This window comes from Penaeus monodon, chromosome 12 (genome assembly GCF_015228065.2).
Source record: "Penaeus monodon isolate SGIC_2016 chromosome 12, NSTDA_Pmon_1, whole genome shotgun sequence".
Taxonomy (NCBI): Eukaryota; Metazoa; Arthropoda; class Malacostraca; order Decapoda; family Penaeidae; genus Penaeus; species Penaeus monodon.
Window position 1 is genome coordinate 24,191,711 of NC_051397.1, and position 7,015 is coordinate 24,198,725.

The following is a 7,015-nucleotide window of genomic DNA, read 5'->3' on the forward strand; positions in this document are numbered from 1 at the left end:
TATATTTTAAAATATATATTATATAATATATATATATTATATATTAAATATATATATTATGGAATTATAGGGATATATATATATATATATATATATATATATATATATATATATTTTAAAATAAACTATAATATATTATATAATTAAAGTATATAAATTATGATATTTTAATATATATATGTATTAATATTATAAATATATAATATTTATATAATAATATATATAAAAATAATTATATGTGTGTGTGTGCGTGTGTGTGGGGGGGTGTGTGTGTTTGTTTTTGTGGGTGTGTGTGTATGATTTTTTTTGTTATATATATATATATAATATATAAAATAAAATAATAATAATAGTATTAAAATTTTTGATTTTATATAAATATAATAATAAATAATATATATAAAAGATAAAATATATATATATATATTAAATATATATAATATACACACCCAACACCAAAACAAACACACACACAAAAAACCCACACACACACACCCCACACAAACGCACACCCAACACAAAACACCCCAAAATAAAAAATAAATAAAATAATAATATATATATATATATATAATTTTATATATATATATTATATATAATTTTATATATTATATATATATATTTTATATATATATATATTATATATATATATATTGGTTTGGGTGTGGTGTGGTGTGTGTGTGTGTGTGTGCATGTATATGACATATATGGGATATGTAATATTTATATATATATATTAATATTTTTATATATATCAAATTATATATACAAAATATATATATATATATTATATATATTTTAATATAAAATATATATAAAATATATAAATATATAATATTGGGGGTGTGTGTGTGTGTGTTCGTTTGTGTTTTGTGTGTGTGTGTAAAAAAATATATAATATAAATATATATTTTATAATAAAATATAAAATATATACATATATACATTATGTATGTATATTTTTTTGTATATATATATGGAATATGTATACATACCGTAAAGTTTTACCCACCACACACCCCACACACACACACACACCCCACACACACACACACACCAAAACACACCCCACACACCACCACACACACACAAACAACACACATACATATATATATTATATATTAAAATATAATAATATAAAATATATATAAATATAATATATGTGGGTGGGGTGGGGTTTTGTGTGTGTGTGTTGTGGGGTGGGTGTGAGCGTGTGTGTTGTGTGGTTTTGTGTGTGTGTATGTGTGTTTGTGTGTGTGTGAGTGTGTGTGTGTTGTGTTTTGGTGGGTGTGTGTGTTTTGTGTTGGTGTGTGTGTGGGGTGTGTGTGAGTGTGTATGTGTTTGTTTTATAATATCTATTAATTTAAAATATGTAACACACACATATAAAATTATTCATAAAATATATAATATTTTAAATTATAAAATGTATATATATATGTATAACCCCAAAAATATGATATATATATTAATATTTATATTATCTTAACAATAATTTTGTTATTACTTAAAAAATATATATTATATAATTAAAAATTTTAAAATATATATATCTTAAAAATATTTTATTATTTATATTGATTATATATTATATTTTATATTAATGTTTTAAAATAAACTAATAAATTTTATATTTAAAACATATATATACACCCGGGCAGACACACAGACCACACCCCCAAACACAATACACACACACACACCCACACACACACACACATATATATTATATTTATAAAATATTATCTATATATATTATATTAATATAATATATAGATAATAATATTTAAAAAAATTCCCATAATTTTATATGTATTTTAATTAATATTATTATAATATATAATTTATCTTTTATATTATATTATTTTACCTATATGTATATATATTTTATATTTTTTTATAAATATTGTGTGTGTGTGTGTGTGGGTGTTGGGTGTGTGTGGTGTGTGTGTGTTTGTGTGTTGTGTGTGGGGTTGTTTGTGGGGTGTGCGTGTGTATAAAATATATATATAATATAAAATTTTATATTATTTTTAAAATATTTATATATATATGTATATATAAATTTATTTTAAATGTATTTTATAAATACAGATAAAAAAAATAAATAAAAAAATAAAAAATATACCTAATATATATTATATATATATATTAAAATATAATATAATATATATTATATATTAAATTTTATATATATAAACACGCGCAGACACGCACACAAACACAAACACAAACACAAAAACAAAAAACACCACACACAACAACACACCACCCCCACACCCCACACAATTATTAAAATTATATATAATTTAAATATATATAAAAAAGTCATAAAATACAATAATATCTATTAAATTTTTATAAAGAAAAATATATATATTTATATAATTATAATTAAAAAATTTTTATACCGGCATTTTATACATCCCTATATATATATATATATATATATATATTTTTTATATATATATATATATATATTTGTGGGTGTGTGTGTTTTGTGGTGTGTGTGGGGTGTGGGTATGTTTTTGTGTGTTTTGTGTGTGTGTTGTGTGTGTGTGTGTGTGTGTTGTGTTTGTGTACCCATGTATGTATATTATGCCCTATAGATAATAGATAGATAGATAGATAGATAAAACAGTAGATTACATAAACCCAAATGTGTGTTTTTAATATAATATATATATAAAATATATATAATATATTTTTATATATATTATATATATTGTTCTTATACTAAAATTTTAAAATTATATTATATAAATTTTATATATATTTTATATATTAATATATAATATTTTATATAATTTTATAATATTTTGTCTTTATATATTTTATGTTTATATTATTATATAAAATAATTTTAATATTATAATATATATATATATATTTTAAAAATTATATAAACACCTACATATACCTAATTTTAATACAGTAATTGGAAAAAAACAAACGAACACGAAGACACTTTGGTTTGCGATGCGGAGTTTTTGTGGGAACAGAGGGGGGAAAGCAGAAACAAGGAATGGGAGCGCAAAGGTGTAGACAAGAGGAAAGGGGGGAAAAGGGGGGAAGGGAATGTATGAGACGACTGCGATGTTTAGGGACGAAGGTGATAGATGGGGAGAATTTAGGGAAACCCAAAGGGAAAGGTTTATCGGAAATTAAAAAACGGTGAAGGGAGAGTCGTTAAGGATTGGGAAAGGAAAGGGGTAAGGGATGGGGAAAAAAAAAAAAAAAAACAGAGATTTGATACAAGGGGAAGGGGGGGAAGGGGGGCGAAAATGGGGGACAGAGGGGCGCAAGTCATGCGGGAAATTCCCCCGCAGTCCAGGGGTGAAATGAAAATACTCTATGGTGTAGCCCAAAATTTTAGAACTCGAAAAGAAAAAAGATATCCGGGTTTAAGGTCCCAGGGGGAAGTATTTAATAATAAAAAAAAAAACTTCTGAATTTTTTTTCATTCTTTATATAATTTTCAGATTTTCAAACGAAAACACACACAAAAACACAAATACACACAAAAACCCCATAAAACACAAAAAGACACATGCACACCAACACACACACACACCAAAACACAAAAACCCCACAGACACACCCAAAACACACACAGACACCACAGACACAAACACACACACCCCAAAACACACCCCAAAACCCCCACACACACCACACACACACACACACACAAGATATATTATAATATATATAGAATTAAATTTTTATAAAATAAAATTTGGGGGTGTTGTGTGGTGGGTTTTTGTTGGGTGTTTTTGTGTTGTGTGTGGTTTTTTTTGTGTGTTTTTGTTTGTTTTTGTTTGTTTTTTGTTTTGTGTGTGTGTGTTTGGTTTGTGGGGGGTGTGTTATTTTATATATTAAAATATATATATTATATAATATATATATATTTTGGGAAATAATTTTTTATATATATATAATATTATTCATATTAAAAATAAAACCATATATACAAAAAGTAATTTATTCAAATTTTAGTGTGTTTTTGTGTTTGTTTGTGTGTGTGTGTGTGTGTGGGGTGTTTGTGTTGTGTTGCACTCCATTGAATGTATCATAGATATAGTTATATATAAGGGTTTTTAAAATGCAAAAAATATACATACATACACACCGATATATGTAGAATTTATTAAAATTTTAAAAAAAAATAATATTTTTATATATATAAAATATTAAAAATTATATATATATCTGTGTTTTTGGTTTTGGGGTGTGTGTGTGTGTGGGGTGTGGTGTGTGTGTGTGTGTGTGGGGGTGGTTTTGTGGGGTGTGTATGGTGTGTGTTTCTCTTTCCCTAGGGCCCACCAAGGTGGGAAAAACCTCTTCATCCCTATTGTGGCTGTGGGCCTCCTCGCTATACAAGGGCCCCAGGTTGCATTGGAAACCAGAAATTTACTTCAGAAAACATGTTCTCATCATCTTGGAATATTTGCCCTTCAAAAAAGACTTTATTGGGTGGGAAAAAAATTTAGAGTCAAAAGGTCCTTTAGGGAATTTAGGGGGATTTAAGAAGGGGTGCATAAAAAACCCGGATGTATATCCATCGGGCAATGCAAAAGTTAGAACAGGGGGGTTTTTTTTGTGGAGGAAAAGACTTTAGTCAAATTTCCATGCCTCTTTTTTTTAATAGCCCCCCCGCAATTTCCCGTAGCATTGAAGCGTAAAAAACTCCCTTTTAACTGTAGTACCCTTTTTCGCCCGGAAAAACCATCATCACTACCCCACATTGGGCCCAAAAAAAAACTTTCCTTTTCCGGGGGGGAAAGGGGGGGTGGTGAGTCAAATTGCTTCTATTCTTTTTACTGAGCCTTTTTTTCTGGATCATAGGATGGTTTTCTTGGCACATGGGTAAAAGAGTCGGACTTTTTCCGTTCGGAAAGGTTGAGGAGCCTAGGTTCTTCGAACAGACAATTTTTTTTTCATGGCCAAAAAGGAAGGGCTCCACTTGATGGGTTCCCATCAAAGGCCCGAATGAACCCGGGGATGCCAATATTCTATAAGGTCTGATGCTTGGGTATTTTCCTTAGGTTTTGGGTTTTTTTTCATTGAAAGGGGGCTTGTGGTGTACAGCCTTTCAAACCTGATCGCGGCTCAAAACTCCACGGTTCCATTTTCCCCACTTAGTGCACCTCACCTATAACAGTTAACATTTAAAGATTTAGGAAAAGAAATCAACCATGACCCATAGAGATGTTATTATAATTCATTTGAAATTTCCGCCTTAGTGGGTCAGGGGAAAACGTTAATGAGTGCCTTCGTGTGTGAGTGAGTGAGTGAGTGAGTGAGTGAGTGAGTGTGTGTGTGTGTGGTGTGTGTGTGTGTGTGTGTGTGTGTGTGTGTGTGTTGTGTGTGTGTGTTAATGTGTTAGTGTGTGTGTGTGTGTGTGTGTGTGTGTGTGTGTGTGTGTGTGTGTGTGTGTGTGTGTGTGTGTGGTGTGTGTAAGTGTGTGTGTGTGTGTGTGTGTGTGTGTGTGTGTTAGAATGTATGTATGTGTCTCAGCGATCGCAGATACAGCTTCTTCCGTGAAAAGGGAATCCCCAGTGTGTTTTTTTGCCTTGTGCCCGTCCTGGCGCTGTGGGGTGCATGCAGGGGTCGTAGGAGTAAGCAGTGACACTAGGTAGGGATTTTGTTGCTTATGAACCTTATACATCACATACAACCCAGAAACATCTCGACGTTGTTCCAGTGGTTGTAGTGTTGTAGATTACTCCGACGTCCGTCTCTCCAGACCTGTCCTGGATTTTGTCCAAATGGTTCAGGTATGATAGAGGACATGACCACACAGAGATATGTATCATCTGCGTCTTTTCATATGCAAGAGACTTGCCTGTGATGACCTCAGGATAATACTGTGTCAAGGGTGATCCTGTGTTCAACTGTCTCAGTTTACTGTTCCTTTTCATAAGTGAACATGAGAGCACTATCGTCGGCATATGACCCCACTTGTACTATGAGTTCTAAGATGTCACTGAAATAAACGTTCCATAAGAAAGGTCGCAACACACACCATTATGGTCCTCTGGCTTTTATTGGATGTTTACTTGAGGAATGACTATGCAAACAATAATAAGATTCCTTCCCTTGAAGTAACGCCATAGCTCGAAGGTACCTCAATATCGAGGGGTATGACACAAGTGTCAGTGCCCTTGTCGAGTGCCTTGCATCACTCGGTATTCATCATCAGAAGCAAATCTGAGGCTGACCCCTTTGATCTGAAGCCAAACTGTCGCATGCTTAACAGATTTTGATATTCAGGGAAAGAAATCATGTCACTGACAATTATTTTTTCTAGAATATTTGCAACTGGAGAGAGCAATGAAACAGGTCTATAACTTTCTGGCATGGGCTGCTCTTACTTCTTGTGGATGGCCACCACTCCGGCGCATTTCTAGGCACTGGGCCATTTCTGGTATGAGATACAGTTTTGGAATAGTTTAGCAAGAGGGACTTCTGGCTGGTCACACAGCATTTGAGATGACTAATATTGTCAGGAACCTGTTGCATACTGACATCCAGTGTTGACATATTCCATATCTTGGCTAGTGTTATTTGGATATTTGAGAGGCAGTGATTGGTTTGTCAAGGTATTTCTGATAGGTCAGGTACACTCACTTTTCCTGAGAAATAGGATGTCAGGAGTTCAGCTCTATCCCTACTTTTGGTACCAGTAGTGCTGTTGGGCTTGTCAGGAGGTGGAACGGTGTGGTTTGAGGAGAGGACTGGCTGTTCCTTCAATATCGTCTACCAAAACTTCGAGCCCACAGATCAACTGATCACATTTTCCTTAAAATTATTTTGCAAGCAATTGATCACCCACCACTGGATGCATGGCATGCGTTTACCGACTCTTCTGTAGATCTTTTAATTAACTTAGATGACGCTTCCCAGTTAATACTTTTCAAGGGCTTTTGTGTAACCCCCCGCTCTGCCTTGTCCCCCTCTAAAACTGATTGTTTTTCAAAATTTTCTGCCCCCTCAAAACTAGGGCCTAGCG